The sequence below is a fragment of the Protopterus annectens genome, chromosome 11.part0 (assembly GCF_019279795.1).
Source record: "Protopterus annectens isolate FY-2018-M chromosome 11.part0, PAN1.0, whole genome shotgun sequence".
Lineage (NCBI taxonomy): Eukaryota > Metazoa > Chordata > Ceratodontiformes > Protopteridae > Protopterus > Protopterus annectens.
In genome coordinates, this window is record NC_056745.1 from 15,767,664 (window position 1) to 15,784,989 (window position 17,326).

The 17,326-nt window shown below is 41.1% G+C and overlaps 1 protein-coding gene across 1 annotated transcript in view; it reads left to right on the top strand.

Annotated features, from left to right (window-relative positions):
* Nucleotides 1-17,326, top strand: part of LOC122815973 (zinc finger protein 585A-like) — a 475,437-nt gene that overhangs the window by 974 nt on the left and 457,137 nt on the right. The window lies entirely within an intron of this gene.

The following is a 17,326-nucleotide window of genomic DNA, read 5'->3' on the forward strand; positions in this document are numbered from 1 at the left end:
TTATGATTTTAGATCTACATCTTTATAACAGCAGTATGTACCCCTGTACACAGTAGCCTGTCGTGTTTGGAAATAGAGTTACACATTTTCATTTGAATAGTTCTGATCCTCTGGCAAATAGGCAGGCAGGCTGTATCTGTTTTTTTTTTTTTTTTTTTTTTTTTTAAGGTGATAGATACAAAACTAGTTAACAGATTACAGATGGAATTATATCACACCTATGTTTGTGTGTGCATTCATGCAAACATACATACGTACACATGGTTTACAAAAGAGCAAAGTGAAAACTAGACCAACTTTATTAATGAATAACTTTGCAAACAAATTTCTGTGCACATGTAAAAAGTAGCCCCTTCAAACACTGACTGCATAACAAATTAATGGGCATATGCAGAACATTTCCCCATCACAAACACTGCTTCTGCCTTAACTCTGAAGAAAGAACATGGAATAGGATCTAAAATTAAATCTTAACCAAAAAGTAAATAAATTAATATTGTTAAATACTGCTTCTATGATTATCACACTGTCCTGTTCACACAAGCACATTAAAAGTAGTGTTGATAGTAGTTCAACAAATAATACATTCACCTTTGGTACATAAGGGTGGGAGTTCTATTTCCACATGAGGTGGATAGCTGACACTTCAGTGCAGCATGGGGGGAGGGGGTTGTACTCTTGAGTGTGTCATTCTTCGGATGACACATTAAACTGAGGTCCCATCAGCTTGAGTTGATGGTAGCTCAGGTGGACATAAAAGATCCCACAATATAGGGGATGTTCCTGATGCCGTAGTCAAACCAGCTCTGGTGTCCCTGACAAGACTCCACTAGCCTACTGGGATTAACGTGGTTAAAAAAGGATCAATAAATAAAATAAAAATTCTTTGCAGCTATTTGTTGACATGGGTGAAGCCTTCTTATAACTTTACTTTGTCTTTAAGGAAAGGTCTGTTGTTTTCCCCAGTTACATAACTTGAGTCCCAAACAATAATAAAAGTCTTTGCAACAAAAGTTTGAAACAACAACAATGTTCCCAGCAGAACTTAGCAGCTGCAATCCATAAACATCAACAATAAGTGTTTTATGCTTTTGATGTTGAGGAGAAACAGAGAATTGAGCTAAGTAGTTGCAGTAAGTAAAAAGAATTCCTTGCAGGTCAGGTGTTATAGGATAATGGGTGTTGTGAAGCCACATGCTACAGGCCGAAGGCCTTCCCACACCTGGAAATATGTAATGCCCATCTTGGAGGGTGTTATTGCATTAAGCAAATTGCCTTGGAGTCTGCTGTTGTTTTTTTTTTTTGTTTTTGCACCAGTACAAAGACCATGCCACTTGTCTGCTGTCTCTTGTCTAAGAAATCCCTTAACAAGCATTTGTGGCACAGGATATTTGACCTCTTTTAATAAAGAGATCTTGTCTGTAATGTGAAGTATGCTCTCTGTGACTTTGAGATTGCTGTCATAAAAAAATATATGAACACATAAAGTGGAGCAGTTGGCACATGCCGTCTTTTCCATTTCAACCCAAATGTGTAGCAAAAGGCACAACATCTTGGAATCTCTTATTTATATTGCAAGTCACCCACATTTGAAAGTTAAGATGTTGATGACACTAGCATTCTTACAGGTGGTGGAGGTAGTGGATGAATTTCCGGGTATGGGCCACGATCTTCTGCAGTGTTTCAGTGATTAGTATATCTTGGGTAAACCAAAGAAGTTTATAACTAGAAGTATAAACACAACTTGAATTCCTTCAATATTCCTCATTTCTTTTTATTGCACACAGGAGTCCGTTGAAGTCCGGTATAAGTGACTGTCTCCTGGAATGGAGGGTGTCTGATTTTAAAGTCTGCTATGGCAGTTGTGATTAGTGAGCAGAACTGGGTTGAAGACTCATAGGTGTGGATGTCTACTGGCTGTGCACCATTCCCAAGAAGGAGGAAGCTGTGGGAGCGTGCATTGTAATTCCCTCATGTGGTGTATAACAAGAGTACCATCCAGTATGACTGATTTTGTCAAGGTGCGGCAATGATACTCCACTTGTTGATTGTCTGTTATGCTTGATGTATCGACTCACAGGCATTGTTACTGTGAATTTCTGTGAGTCACTGTCACATGTCGACATGGAGTGTCACTTTTGTGGTTGTTACTTTGAGCACTGCTGCAGTACATCAAACATACTTTTTGCGAGTGTTTGTTTTATGTACATTTGTATTTTAATTTCTCCACTTGGGATTTGGCATGTAGACTTTTTACAAATTTAGTTTTATATTTGGAGCAAGAATTATATAAGCAGTGTTTGCATGTTTATCTTTTATTTTTGGACATCTTTAATAGAATGATAGGGGAAAGATTTTAAATATGATTTTTTAAGTATTTGAATACTCAGTCATAATCATCATCACTATCAACTCCCTTTTTTTCCGTATTTGTGTAGACGAGGTCAGGTTGTCACGTTAACTGTTCCCGTCTCCCTCAATTCAAGGACAGTCTCCTTCCTTCCTCGATAATCACACCTGACTGTCACAGGTCTTCACTCACACAGTCCGTCCACCTCTTTGTTGGATGCCCTTGTTTCCACTTGCCATATTCCTGTCTGTCACAAATCATCTTCACCAGGTTGTCTTCTGCTTTTCTGCACATGTACCCAAACCACCATAATTTGCTCTTTTTCATGTTCTCTGCAATTTGAACTACTTGGGCTTCTGCACAAATGTCCTAATTTCTTTGTTTGTTCCACAATTTGCATCCCACCACCCATCTCGGGCACTTAACCTGCATCACATCTAGCTTCCTCAGGTACCCTATCTTCACTGCCCATGTTTCTGTCCTATACAGTAGTATTTGAATAACATCACTCAAGTTTTATGCTTTACTTATTGCTTATCAATTAACATGATTATGTTTTTCTGTAAACCAAGTTTTTCCATTTCATTCTTGTATTATGAGAGTAATTATTCTTTACATTAACTAGACTATTAAGACTGATTTCTGATGATATTGTACTTTTAAGGCATGGTGGTCATTTGAAACTCATGTTTTTGCACAGATTTTATCCTCCACAAATTTTAAATACAGTTATTAATGAGGTTTAATGTAGAAGATTTTACCCCTTTCCACGGATGTTACTGAATACTCTGAATAAGAAACAGTTATGTAATTATTCTGATTTTTAGCACTTCTATGTCCTTGTGTTTCCCTACATCAAATTATTTTCCATTTGTTTGTTTGTGTCTTTCGGCTTTTCCTGGTTAGGGGTCGCCACAGCGGAACTCTGGTCCGCTAATGATTGGCAGTAGATTTTTATGTGCTGGCTTGCCGGGCCTAATGCACAACCTTCAATGAAGGAACGCCCATTCATGCATGTCACCACACAGAAGACGCTCTAACTGAGAATCGAACGGGCAGGGCAACGTCTAACTGTGAGGCGACAAAGCTACCGCAGCACCACCACCGCAGTATCAAATTTTTTCCATTAATGAAATATTTTACCAACCCTGACTGAAATTAGTACTATCACTGGATCTAAATATAAGGGCTGGGGTATGAAAGACATTTTGGAATCACATTCTGCTAATGTTGTCCTTAACAAGTGTATTGACATTCATAAGAGGGGACAATATAAATATATTTCTCGAGGTGAAACACTGATGCATGATGATATAAACATTATAATACCACGGATATTGTTTACAAATACCACGGATAATATTTACATTGCACTTTATGAATCTTGTCCTGCCTTTTACATTGGAAAAAGAAGTTACAGGAAAGAGTGTATCAACATGTATTTGCCATTAAACCCATTAAAACTTGGTTTAGAGAATGGCTTGGCTAAAAGTCGGCTATGTTCTAATTTTAACAAGTCACTGCTCTGTTGTGTTGCAGAAGATTGGGGGTCATAATGACAGATAAAATCAGGAGCAGGTCAATGTCTAGGATTCAGTGAGATAGTGTCTAAAATATTTTAAAAATAAAATTTTATCAAATTTAAGAATCAAAGCATTTTAAAAGGGTTTGTTTTCATATTTGATATATCAGCATATTCTCTTGTTGATTCAAATGATTTTTTTATATTAATTTTATATATGTACATTTCAGCACATTTGTTTCAGCTATATTTTATATTTTCTAGAATATGGATGATTGGTTGTTTTAATCACATGACTATATGTCATATAATTAATTACTGTTGTGCTTAAGCAATTTAATAAAGAAAGTGTCTTTAAGTCTTATCCTTGCAGACAAAAACACTAAAAATAAATCTTTTAAAGACATCACTCAGTTTTTTGTGTTGTATGGTTTTACATTTTTCTGGGTGGTATTACACCATCTTCTACTGACCTTTGTGTATAACGAACACTTTTATGTGCTGATGTGTTCTGAGAACATGAATGAGAGGGTCCTGAATGGAGCACTGACAGTTTACTTCGCACTTTATAGCAAATGGAGATGTAATGTACAGCATTTCAAATTAACACTGGAAAGCAACATTTTGCTTTGGCATTTTTCTGAATTGTCTGGAGCTGTGTCTTCCTGCTTTGCATTTTATCAGATAGACAACATAGGTGTATTCTGTGGTAATAAGCTCTGTCCTAAAATATCTGAGTGGTACTTCTCTAACTGGAACTGTGGGAGAGAAGAAGAGAGGTTTTTAATGAACATGTGACATTTTCCATTGCACTTTACTGTAATGAAGAAATAACCCACTTATGAAGTATTATTTATATACTTAAGTATTATTTACATACTTAAGTATTATTTATGTACTTAAGAAATATTATTTGTGTGTTAATTGGCAAAAATTAAAACTGCAGGTAAATCAGTTTTGCAGCAAGTTTAAGATGGCGCTTGAAGATCACATTATGGCTATTGGCAGTGCAACACTTTTGTGATCTGGAGGTTTAACTTGCTTATTTCCTTAGATGGCGCTTGAAGATCACATTGTGGTTATTGGCAGTGCAACACTTCCATTATCTGGAGATTTAACTTGCTTATTTCCTTAGATGGCGCTTGAAAATGATATTGTGGTTACTGGCTGTGCAACACTTTCGTGATCTGGAGATTTAACTTGCTTATTTTCTTAGATGGTGCTTGAAGATGGCATTGTGGTTATTGGCAGTGCAACACTTCCGTGATCTGGAGATTTAACTTGCTTATTTTCTTAGATGGTGCTTGAAGATGGCATTGTGGTTATTGGCAGTGCAACACTTCCGTGATCTGGAGATTTAACTTGCTTATTTCCTTAGATGGTGCTTGAAGATCACATTGTGGTTATTGGCAGTGCAACACTTTCGTGATCTGGAGATTTAACTTGCTTATTTCCTTAGATGGTGCTTGAAGATCACATTGTGGTTATTGGCAGTGCAACACTTTCGTGATCTGGAGATTTAACTTGCTTATTTCCATAGATGGCGCTTGAAGATCACATTGTGGTTATTGGCAGTGCAATACTTTCGTGATCTGGAGATTTAACTTGCTTATTTCCTTAGATGGCGCTTGAAGATCACATTGTGGTTATTGACAGTGCAACACTTTCGTGATCTGGAGATTTAACTTGCTTATTTCCTTAGATGGCACTTGAAGATCACATTGTGGTTATTGGCAGTGCAACACTTTCGTGATCTGGAGATTTAACTTGCTTATTTCCTTAGATGGCGCTTGAAGATCACATTGTGGTTATTGGCAGTGCAATGCTTTCGTGATCTGGAGATTTAACTTGCTTATTTCCTTAGATGGCACTTGAAGATCACATTGTGGTTATTGGCAGTGCAACACTTTCGTGATCTGGAGATTTAACCTGATTATTTCCTTAGATGGCGCTTGAAGATCACATTGTGGTTATTGGCAGTACAACACTTCCGTGATCTGGAGATTTAACTTGCTTATTTCCTTAGATGGCGCTTGAAGATCACATTGTGGTTATTGGCAGTGCAACACTTCCATGATCTGGAGATTTATGGCGCTTGAAGATCACATTGTGGTTATTGGCAGTGCAACACTTCCGTGATCTGGAGATGTAACTTGCTTATTTCCTTAGATGGTGCTTGAAGATCACATTGTGGTTATTGGCAGTGCAACACTTTCGTGATCTGGAGATTTAATTTGCTTATTTCCTTAGATGGCGCTTGAAGATCAAATTGTGGTTATTGGCAGTGCAACACTTTCGTGATCTGGAGATTTAACTTGCTTATTTCCTTAGATGACGCTTGAAGATCACATTGTGATTATTGGCAGTGCAACACTTCCGTGATCTGGAGATTTAACTTGCTTATTTCCTTAGATGGCGCTTGAAGATCACATTGTGGTTATTGGCAGTGCAACACTTCCGTGATCTGGAGATTTAATTTGCTTATTTCCTTAGATGGCGCTTGAAGATCACATTGTGGTTATTGGCAGTGCAACACTTCCGTGATCTGGAGATTTAACTTGCTTATTTCCTTAGATGGCGCTTGAAGATCACATTGTGGTTATTGGCAGTGCAACACTTATGTGATCTGGAGATTTATGGCGCTTGAAGATCACATTGTGGTTATTGGCAGTGCAACACTTCCGTGATCTGGAGATTTAACTTGCTTATTTCTTTAGATGGCGCTTGAAGATCACATTGTGGTTATTGGCAGTGCAACACTTCTGTGATCTGGAGATTTAACTTGCTTATTTCCTTAGATGGCGCTTGAAGATCACATTGTGGTTATTGGCAGTGCAACACTTCCGTGATCTGGAGATTTAACTTGCTTATTTCCTTAGATGACGCTTGAAGATCACATTGTGGTTATTGGCAGTGCAACACTTCCGTGATCTGGAGATTTAATTTGCTTATTTCCTTTTTTCAGGTTTAAAACATACTTAGCAACATTGCAGTAATGTGTGGTTGGGAATGGGGGGTGTGGATTCTGACTGGTGCTGTGACATTTTGCATTACACTTTGTAGCAGCGCAGAAGTAACATTTTATATTGCCTGACAGCACTGAAACTGTTGGCTAATTGCTTTTGTGACAAGTGTTTGATACAGCTTATGTACCACACTTAATTACCTGTTGGTATTAACATTAATATCAACATTATTAGGGTGGAACAATTCTGCTATATAAACAATTTAACTTGTCTTGTTTACTTTTTAATTATGTTTTGTTCATTATTATCAACCCAATGTGGTTTTTTTTGTATCCAGTCAGATTTCAAGATTTCCAAACGCCATTTGCAATTTGGAGAAATGTGATTACTCTGGGAGCTGCAGACTGTGAACAGTTTTTCCACATTTCTGCTTTGTAGAAAATTTTGTATATTTTAACTGTCTATTAATGTTTCAGTGCAAGTTCATTACCACTGCAAAGGCAAATTAGAAAACTTGAAATTTTAGCCGTACTCTTGTATTAGTAAGTCATGCACATGATGGTGTAGAATGCAAAGTAAGCTTAATAAAGATTGAGCTACTTTCAATGTTTTTTTACTACCTTAGAAAGATCTGTTACCTTTCAAAGAAAAATGACTTTACGACTTTATGTTCGGTTTTCTAAAAGTTTAGTAAATAACTGCTGCAATCTGAGATGGCTATAAACCTAAGTTTACAATCTATTTTCCCCAGTATTAGACACCTGATACACAAGTGTCTGCTTTCAGTGGCAACAAAGGAATCCTGTGTGACTGAACAACGTCATCAGAATTGCAGAGTGTGCAACAGGAGGCCGAGAGAATCAAACACGAGATATTAATATAAAGCTTTCATCCTCTCTGGTAGAAGTCGTGATTCGGCAGAAATCTTTTTAACTTTACTAAGTCTAAATGTTTAGGGAACTCATATTCAGCACATCATCTATGGAGCCTCATCCTGGGAATCTGTCTTGTCAATGAATTCACAACTCATCATAAACATTGTTCCTTAAACCTGCACTACAACATATTTCATGTGTGTATTTCCTAACACAAATCAGACCTCCAGACCTACCACATATATCTATATCTATTTATTTATCTAGATATAATGCATGTATTTGAGACACATAGGTTCATAGGTGTGTACTAGGCTGATGGCCCTGGAGCCTTTACAAGCCTAGCCCATAGGATTACCCGGGCATCATGCCACCCGACCTTAGTTCCTAGTGCCTCTGTCAAGTAGAGCTACTGGAGTGATCCCCTGGGTGAATTTTCTATTTCCCGTCCACTCATCAAGATTTCTCTTGAAGAGGGCCAGTGAGGTGCTCCGCTTGACATGTATGGGAAGTCTATTCCATAGCATGGGCAGTCTCTAGGTTATGAACCTGTCTCTCCAGCATGTTCTGTTGATTGTGGTAATGAGGTTGAGGTCTCTGGAGCGTATGGTGCCGAGGGATTGGGATTTCTTTCAATGTAGCGTTTCTAACAGAGCTGGGTCAGACATAACTACACTAAACCCACATATGTGGAGGCCCTTAATAGTAATCTGCCCAAACAACAAGGACCTCTGAAGCTGAAACGTAAACAAACACCAATCACAACCAAAGTATCACATTGCTCACAACACCAGTGTGGCACCCAAAAACAACCCCTAAGCCAATACAATGTACCCAACACTTTAGTCATAGGTGACTCTATAGTCAGGCGCACTGATGTCCCACTCACCAGGCTGAACAAGGAGAAAATTGCAGTCAGATGCCTGTCAGGTGCCAGGATCCACCACATAACGCATGCACTCAAGTCACTCCACAACAACTACAAATATGACTCTATCCTTCTTCATGTTGAAGTGAATGACTTGAGACGTACCTCCCTGGACTACATGAAAAGAGACATGGAAGCTCTCGGATCATGTGGCCCAGGCAGGTGTGACCCTAGCCCTGAGAAGCATCCTGTCTTCTTCCAGAATGATACCACATTATAAGGACAAAATGATTGACTTCAACAATTGGCTAAGCTTCTGGTGTCATTCAAAGGGGATCCAGTATCTGTCTGGGAAGACATGATCGACAAACCACGGTGCTTTGCCAGAGATGGTCTGCACCTGCCACGCCTGGGATTCAGGTTACTGGCTAAAACTCTTGCCACACCTATAGTGCCTTTTTTAGGCAAAGTTCAAAGGACAAAACCACCACCATAACAGGTATAAGCATGCAAAATCTGAAGGTAATGCTACTCAATGCTAGAAGTCTAAACCTCAAAATGCACTGTCTCGAGGCACTCCTAAAAATGGAGAACATCGATATCTGTGCAGTAACTGAGACCTGGTTCAAGGCTCCAGAGAGCACCCCTGCAATACCAGGCTACAACTCTTACCACACTTTTCGGCCACCAAACCAGGACCGAAACACTAAAGGTGGAGGAGTGTCCATATTCACCAAGGATATTCATAACTCCAGGCTAGTTGCCCAACACAATGCATCTGAAATTCTCCAGGACAACTAACACTAGGTAAGACTGCAATCCAAATTGTAGCTTGCTACAGATCCTCCACCATGCCCCAAGATTCTCACTACACCTTTCTAAACATACTGGAAAATATTAATACAACCAAACACCCTAATATTGGGTGATTACAACTACCCTGCTATTAACTGGGAAAACTACTGATGTACCAACACCTTTGCCCAACGGTTCTTGGAATTCATAAATTCCAACGCCCTGGATCAACTAATTCTTAGTCCCACAAGGGGCTCCAGTATCCTAGACCTGGTCATTACCAACATGGGAAATCGATGCTCCACACCTATGGTCACCCCCTCATTGGTCAGGTCTGACCATAAGCTAATCACCCTTGACATCCACATCCCACCCTCCACCCCCCAGTAAGAAAACCTTCGTAAAAAACTTCCACAAAGCCAACTTCATGTTACCATGTTACAAAAGTCAGAAGTGGCAAACGTCATGACACCCATGCAGACGGGAACTGAAAGTTCAACTGCTGAATCCTACACTAAGGCACTGTGCGAGCACATCCACTCGTGCATGAATCGTGCCATCCCCAATAGAACCAAGATGCTGTCCTCCAAAAAAAGGAAGCCAATCTGATGGTCCCCTGCCATAAACAAACTTTACAACAAAAGGAAGAAACTGTTGCAGAAAAGAGGAAAATCCCAGGATGCAAAACACTCCCTTACCAACCTCAGTAAGAAGCTGAGATCCCTCATAAATCCTCCAAAGCTCGTTATGAAAATAAAATTGCCAAAGATTCCAAAGACAACCACAAGGCATTCTATAGCTATGTCAAGAATCTAAATGGCAATGCTCAGATTTGCTCTGAGCTACAACAGAATGGTATTAAATATACTGATCTCAAGGATATTGCTAATATACTGGCAGATCGATTCAGTGCAAACTTCACCCCCCCCCTCACCCCCTAAAGGGTCCATCTCAATACCGAAATATTGCCAGATTCTAGTAATAATGGCCACACAGGTGAAAAATGCTCTCTCCAAAGCTAAGAATACAGCATCAATGGGACCAGATGGCATCCCAGGCTGTGTACTACATGAACTATAAAATGAACTGGCACCTCACCTAAGTGTCATGTTTAATCATAGCCTCACCTCAGGCTTTGTGCCCACTGAGTGGCACACAGCTACAGTTATCCCACTCCACAAGGGAGGATCCAGCTTGGATCACAGGAACTACCGTCCCATCAATCTGATAAGCCTGATTTGCAAGGCCATGGAATGTATTATCATGGAACTTATAAACAAAAACAATGGCAACTTTCAAACACTGGACCCCATGCAGTTTGGGTACGTGAAGGGCCGATCTTCTCTCCTGAACCTGATTGACTTCTTCAAATCAGTCTTCAGAGCCATGGACAAGGGTAAGATGGTCCACACAGCCTATCTGGACCTCACCAAGGCCTTTGACACCATCCCCCACTCTGGAATCATAGATAAACTTATTAAGCTGGGCATTAATCCGTATGTCACTCGATGGGTTGCCATCTGGCTTACTGATAGAACCCACACTGTAAAAGTAGCCGGCTCCAAATCCAGCTCCAGACAAGTGACAAGTGGAGTACCTCAGGATTCAGTCCTGGGACTGCTCTTGTTTGGCATCTACTTCTCTGAAGTACAGGCCAACACTAAGGGACTCTGGCTAACAAAGTTTGTAGATGACTGAAAACTGGGAGCCATTATTAAATCCCCAAATGATGTGGATATTCTACAAAAGGGCCTTACAGAAACAGATGCTTGGTGCCAGAACCATGAGCTCAAGCTCAATGCCAAGAAATGTATAGTTATCCCCTTTGCGGAAAAAACATGTACCCGTGAATTACCACATAGGTGGCAGTACACTAAACACCAAAAGCGTGGTAAGACACTTAGGGACACAGGTGGACAGTGGACTCACCTTCGATAACCACATCTCCACAACAGTCAGGAAATCCTTCTATGTGGCAGACCTCACCCCTAAGGGCTTTTCATCCAGAAAAAAGGGACGTCATCGTCCCACTGTACTCATCCCCTCATTAGACCCATTATAGAATACAACCTCCCGTTTGGTATGTACCTCTCAAGACATCTGCAACAACTGGAAAGGCCACAGAAATACCTCACTAAAAGAATCACAGGCCTAAAGCAGATGCCCTATGCTGACCATCTAAAAAACTCCACCTATACTCTGTTGCATATTGTCTACTCAGAGGCAGTCTCTGCTTAACATACAAGGCCATGCCAAACCCAGAGCTGTTGGACATGCTACACTTAAAGAAATCACAATCCCTCAGAGACACATGCTCCAGGGATCTAAACCTTGTCATCACAATGAACAAAACATGCTGACCCAGAGCCCCCCAGACTCTGGAATAGACTGCCCATACATGTCAAGCAGAGTGCCTGTTTGGCTCTCTTCAAAAGGAACCTTGATGACTGGATGGGAGATAGGAAATTTACCCCAGGGATCACATCAGTTGTCCTGCTAGACAGGGGTCCAGGGAAGTAAATGCTGTGGGAAGAAATAGCCAGGGAATTGTTATGGCTAGGCTTGTATAGGCCCTAGGGCCAACAGCCTAGTACCAACCTATGAACCTATGGCTTTTTAAGTCAAGCAAATATCTCCTCTAAGTAGGCGATATGAGGCAGTGAATAGTTAAAAGTTTTTTTCAGTCTGTCCATACAGGACAAGTGTTTAAGGTCTAGGATCCTCTTTGTGAGGTACTTTTGCAGCTTCTCCAGTTGTTGCAGGTGTCTAGTGAGGTAGATGCCAAATGGGGCATTGTACTCAATGATTGGCCTAATGAGGGAAGAGCAGAGGGAGAAAATGACCTCTTTCTTCCTGGATGCAAAACCCTTAGTAATGAGATGTGCCACATAGTAGGACTTTCTGACACCAGTGGCAATGTGGTGGTCAAAAGAGAGGTTGCTGTCAACCTGTGTTCCTAGATCTCTTATAATGTCTTCTGTGTTCAGTGAAGTAATTCAAGGGAACTGGGTTTTTACCAAGGGGATGATGACACATCTTTTGGCATTGAGCTTAAGGCCATGGTTCTGGCACCAGTCATTGGTCTCATTGAGGCCTTTCTGTAGGATATCAACATCACTTGAGGTAATAATAGCTCCCAACTTGCAGTCGTCTGTGCACTTTGTCAGCAAGAGTCCCTTTGTGTTCACCTGGACTTCAGAGGAGTAGATACTAAACAGGACAGGACCCAGGACCAAACCCTGTGGGACTACACTCATGACTGGTCAACAGTCTGACTTGGTCGGCTACATTTACACTGTGGGTTCTGTCTGTGAGCCAGTTTGCAACCCACCTAGTGATATAGGGGTTGATGCCTCGCTAAGTGATTTTTTCTATGATTTTTGAGTGGGGAATGGTATCGAAGGCCTTGGCCAGATCAAGGTAGGCTGTATGAACCACCTTGCTTTCATCCACAGCTCTGGTGACTCACTCAAAGAAGTCAACCAAGTTGAGCAGGCGTGATCTACCCTTCACAAAACCAAACTGCATAGAATCCAGAGTTTGGAGATTCCCTATATCCTTGTTTATTAGGTCCATGATGATGCGTTCCATAGCTTTGCATATCAGACTCGTCAGGCTAATGGGGCGATAGTTCCCAGAGTCTGTAGTCAGTCCTCGTTTGTGGAGAGGGATGACTGTAGCAGTGTGCTATTCTGTAGGGATAAAGCCTGAGGTGAGTCTGTGATTGAATGGGGCACACAGGTGAGGTGCCAGTTCACTCTGTAGTTCATGTAGAACACAGCTGGGGATATTGTCAGGTCTCATAGAAGCTGTATTCTTGGCCTTGGACAGTGCTGTTTTAACCTGTACAACAGTAATACTGGGTGCCTGGCAATCTACTGGTATTGTGGGTTGGTCCTTTGGGGGGGGGTGAATTTGGCACTGACTCTGTCAGACAGTATATTGGCAATATCTGTTGACTTGATATAGGAGTACCATTGTGCAGTAGCTCAGAGCAAATCTGGGTATTGCCGTGGAGATTCTTTACATAACTATAGAAGGCCTTGTGGTTGTCTTTACTATCTGCTGCAATTCTGTTTTCATAGCTAGCTTTAGAGGATTTGATGAGGGATCTCAACCTTTTGTTGAGGCTGGTAAGGGAGTTTTTCCGGTCTTGGGCCTTTACCTTATTCCGCACCAGTTTTGTCCTTCTGTTGTAGAGTTTGTTTATTTTCAGGGGACTACCAGATTGGCTTACTTTTTTTTGAGGAGAGCGTCTTGGTTCTGTTGGGTATGATGAGATCCATGCATTTGTGTACATGTTCGTACAGTGCATTGGTGTATGATTCGGCAGTCATGCAACTATTCTCCATTGACATGGGTGTCATGAAGTTAGCCACCTCTGTTTTTAGGAGCCCAGAGATAGCTTTGGAGAAGTTTTTCATGGTAGTTACATTTGTGGGTGGGGGTGGGAAGGATGTGGATTTTCAAGGTGATTAGTTTGTGGTTGGATCTAACCAGGGAGGAGTTGACTATTGGTGTAGAGCAACGGTCACCCTTGTTAGTAATGACCAGGTCAAGGATATTGCTACTTCTAGTGGGAGTAAGAAAGAGCTGGTCCAGGGCATTGGAATTAATTAATTCCAGAAAGCATTGGGCAAGTATATTGGTACAGGAGTAGTTTTCCCAGTTAATGAAGTCACCCAGTATGAGAGTGTTAGGTTGGATCCTAATATTCTTCATGGTGCTTAGGAATGTGGAGTGCATGTCTTGGGACATTGTTGGGGACCTATAGCAGGCTGCGATAATTGCTGTCTTACCACTGTTAGCTGCACCTGTAGTATCTCTGCATTATGTTGGGCTACCATTCTGATGGTGTGCGCATCCTTTACGAATTTGGAAACACCACCGCCTTTGGAGCTTCGGTCCAAGTTCTGGGGCTGAAAGGTGTGGAATGAGTTATAGCCTGGTAGTGCAGGTGTGCTTTCTGCTGCCTTGAACCAGGTCTCTGTTACAGCACAAATGTTGATGTTCTCCATTTTAAGGAGTGCTTCGAGTGAGTGCATTTTGAGATTTAGACTTCTAGCACTGAGCAGCATGACCCTCAGATTGCATTTGTTTGTAGCTGTTATGGTAATTTAGTCTTTGGAACACCACCTAAAAAGGCACTGTAGGGGTGGCAAGAGCCTTGGCCAGTATCCAGAAGCCCAGGGGTGACAGATGCAGGCCATGTCTGGCAAAGCATCGAGGTCTGTCAGTCATGTCATTCCAGGCATATACTGGATCCCCTTAGAATGACACCTGAAACTTAGCCAATTTTTGAAATCAATCCTTTTCTGCTTGTACTGTGGTATCATTCTGTGTGATTGTAGGATGCTTCTCAGGGCTAGGGTCATATCCGCCTGGGCTACATAATCCGAGAGCTTCTCCATGTCTGTTTTCATGTAGTCCGTGTACAATACAGAATCATATTTGTACCTGCTGTTGAGGGACCTGAGTGCGTGCGTTATGTGGTGGATCCTGGCATCTGACAGGCAGCTGACTGTTATGTTCTCCTTATTCAACCTAGTGAGTGGGACATTAGTGTGCCTCACTATTGAGTCACCTATGACCAGTGTGTTGCGCATGCTGTTTTGCCTTAGGGGCTTTGGTTGAGTGGCACATTGTTTAGGAGAGTTATGTGTCTTTTGATTAGTGTTGTGTTGTGGTGGTCAAGTGGATTTCTGCCTTGGAGGTCTCTGCTGTTTGGGTAGATTTTTATTGAGAGCCTCAGCGAAGGTGGGTGTGTGGTTTATGTTTTTATGTGAAGACAGTGCTGGTATGTATGCTGGAGGGCTATGTGTTCCATGTGGTGTGTTGCAAGTATTGACCTTCTCCTCTTGACCAGCTATTTTGGTCTTGGCTGGAGAAAGCATGGCTTCCAGTTTGGATGTACAAGTGTATCTCTCGCAAGTCTGAATGTTGGGAGGTAAGAGGAGAGGTTGTCAGTGTACACGAGGCAGTTGCTACATTGCCTCAGGATGCCCAAGTTCACCAGGTTAATAGGTGAAAGCACAGGGAACTGACATTTAGACATGCCTAGAGGGGTGGGCATTAATAGTAAGTACTGGATCTGTTTCCTTGTAGAACATTTAGTGCTGGTAGCACTTTTGTGTGCTACAGTAATTGCTACAAGAAGTCTGGTAAAGTGCTAACTAATAAGCTAGCAAAAGTGCAGGAGAGGAAGGAAGTAGCAGATCTAAGGGAAAAATTGAAGAGTAGACTTTGGCACTGCTCAGAAGCTTACAAACAGTCCTGGATGCAGCAAATCTGTATCTGGACTAGAGTAGTTACAGGAAAGGCAGGAAAAGAGCAAACACGGGATTTTAAACCAGAAAGTTGAAAGAGATGGAAAAACTGCCCAAACGGCCAATAAACTACAATTTCTGGGCCAGAAACCACTCCTCTTGTGGAAGATAGGCTACCTAGTGGTTACCACTCCCACTGACAAGCTAGAAGGCTTCCATCCAACACAGAAAGCCTTGGGGGGCTCAGAAGCTTAGCAACAGTCCTGGATACAGCAAATCTGTATCTGGACTAGACTAGTTACGGGAAAGGCAGGAAACAAGCTTAGATTTTTTTTTTCCAGAAAGCCGCCAAAACAGCACTAAAACAATTCAAGCGCAGTGCACGTTAGCACACTTGAGTGTGTAGCAGTATTAAAGCAAATACAGTTTAAATAAATGCAATTTATTAAATTCAAAATGTATTCTGAACTAAATTCAATTGTTTTATTCAACTCTGCAGTTAAAAAGTGCCAAAAAATATACTTATCAGATGAGAAGCACACTCTCATAACACAAGGAGGGTTTTTTTTTTAGTAAAGTGCAAAGGGAGGAAGGAGGCGCAGAAGATAATTCAAGGTTAAGAACCTAAGTGGGTTGGCCTTCTCAAATGTTCTCTCTGTATCAGGTAGAATGAACACTAGACTAGGAGGAGTGTCCCAGATCAAATTTACAGTAGGGGTGGACAACTGCAAAGCCGCCAAGTTTAACAGCACCACAGGAATAGGGTGTGTGGGAGGGAGAAAACCAGTTTCAGAACAGATCAGAAAACAGTAAACAATGTCAGCAAATATATAAAATAATTCAGTCAGAAAAAAATTATGACAGTGCAGAACTCTGAAAAGTTAAAGTGCCAAGAAATATACTTATCAGCGATATATTTCCAGATTGTTTGAGAAGCTCTCTTCAGTCAGAACACAAGGAGATTCTAACAGTGTATCCATGTGCTTGACATGCTGTCCCTCTCTGCCAATTGTTGTAATTGGCGAGTGCTCTAACTCCCATCAGCCTGATCACTGTGCAAAGAACCCAGAGTCTAACCTTAAAAACAATTCACTAAACCTAAACTGCTCCTCCCCAACCCTGACTTAGCTGTAACTCCCAGTCACTGGCTAAACCTAAAATTGCCCTCTCCTCGCTAAACTTTAATCTCCCTTCCCTGTTTTCCTTCACCATTTACCATTTTCATGAGGAGGGCTTCATTGTCTGCTATTATTGCAGCAGTTGCATCCCTTCGCTCATGTTTGAGTTTGAGTGGCTGCTCAGCAGACTGGGAAACAGTTTCTCGAGCCCATAGCATTTTGCATATTTAAGATATTCTCATTTTTTAACATTGTGTGTAAACTTTTTATACCTGTTTACAAACCTTGCATTGTTATTGATGTTCAGTGTATGGAACTTTTCTACTCAGGCCACCAGTGAAAGGGGTCCTTCTTCAGTGACTCAGTCAGCCTACCTGGCTTAACAAAGAAAAAAATAAATTAAGTAAACAAACAAACTAGCAAATGAAAGCAATGCTGTGATCACCTGGCCACAGGAAATAATATATGGAATTGCATAAAAGTTTGCGCAGATTCCACAATAAGTAGAGATAATTCTAGTCAGAATGTTGTGTGGGGAATACGAGATATCTCTTATATACTACATA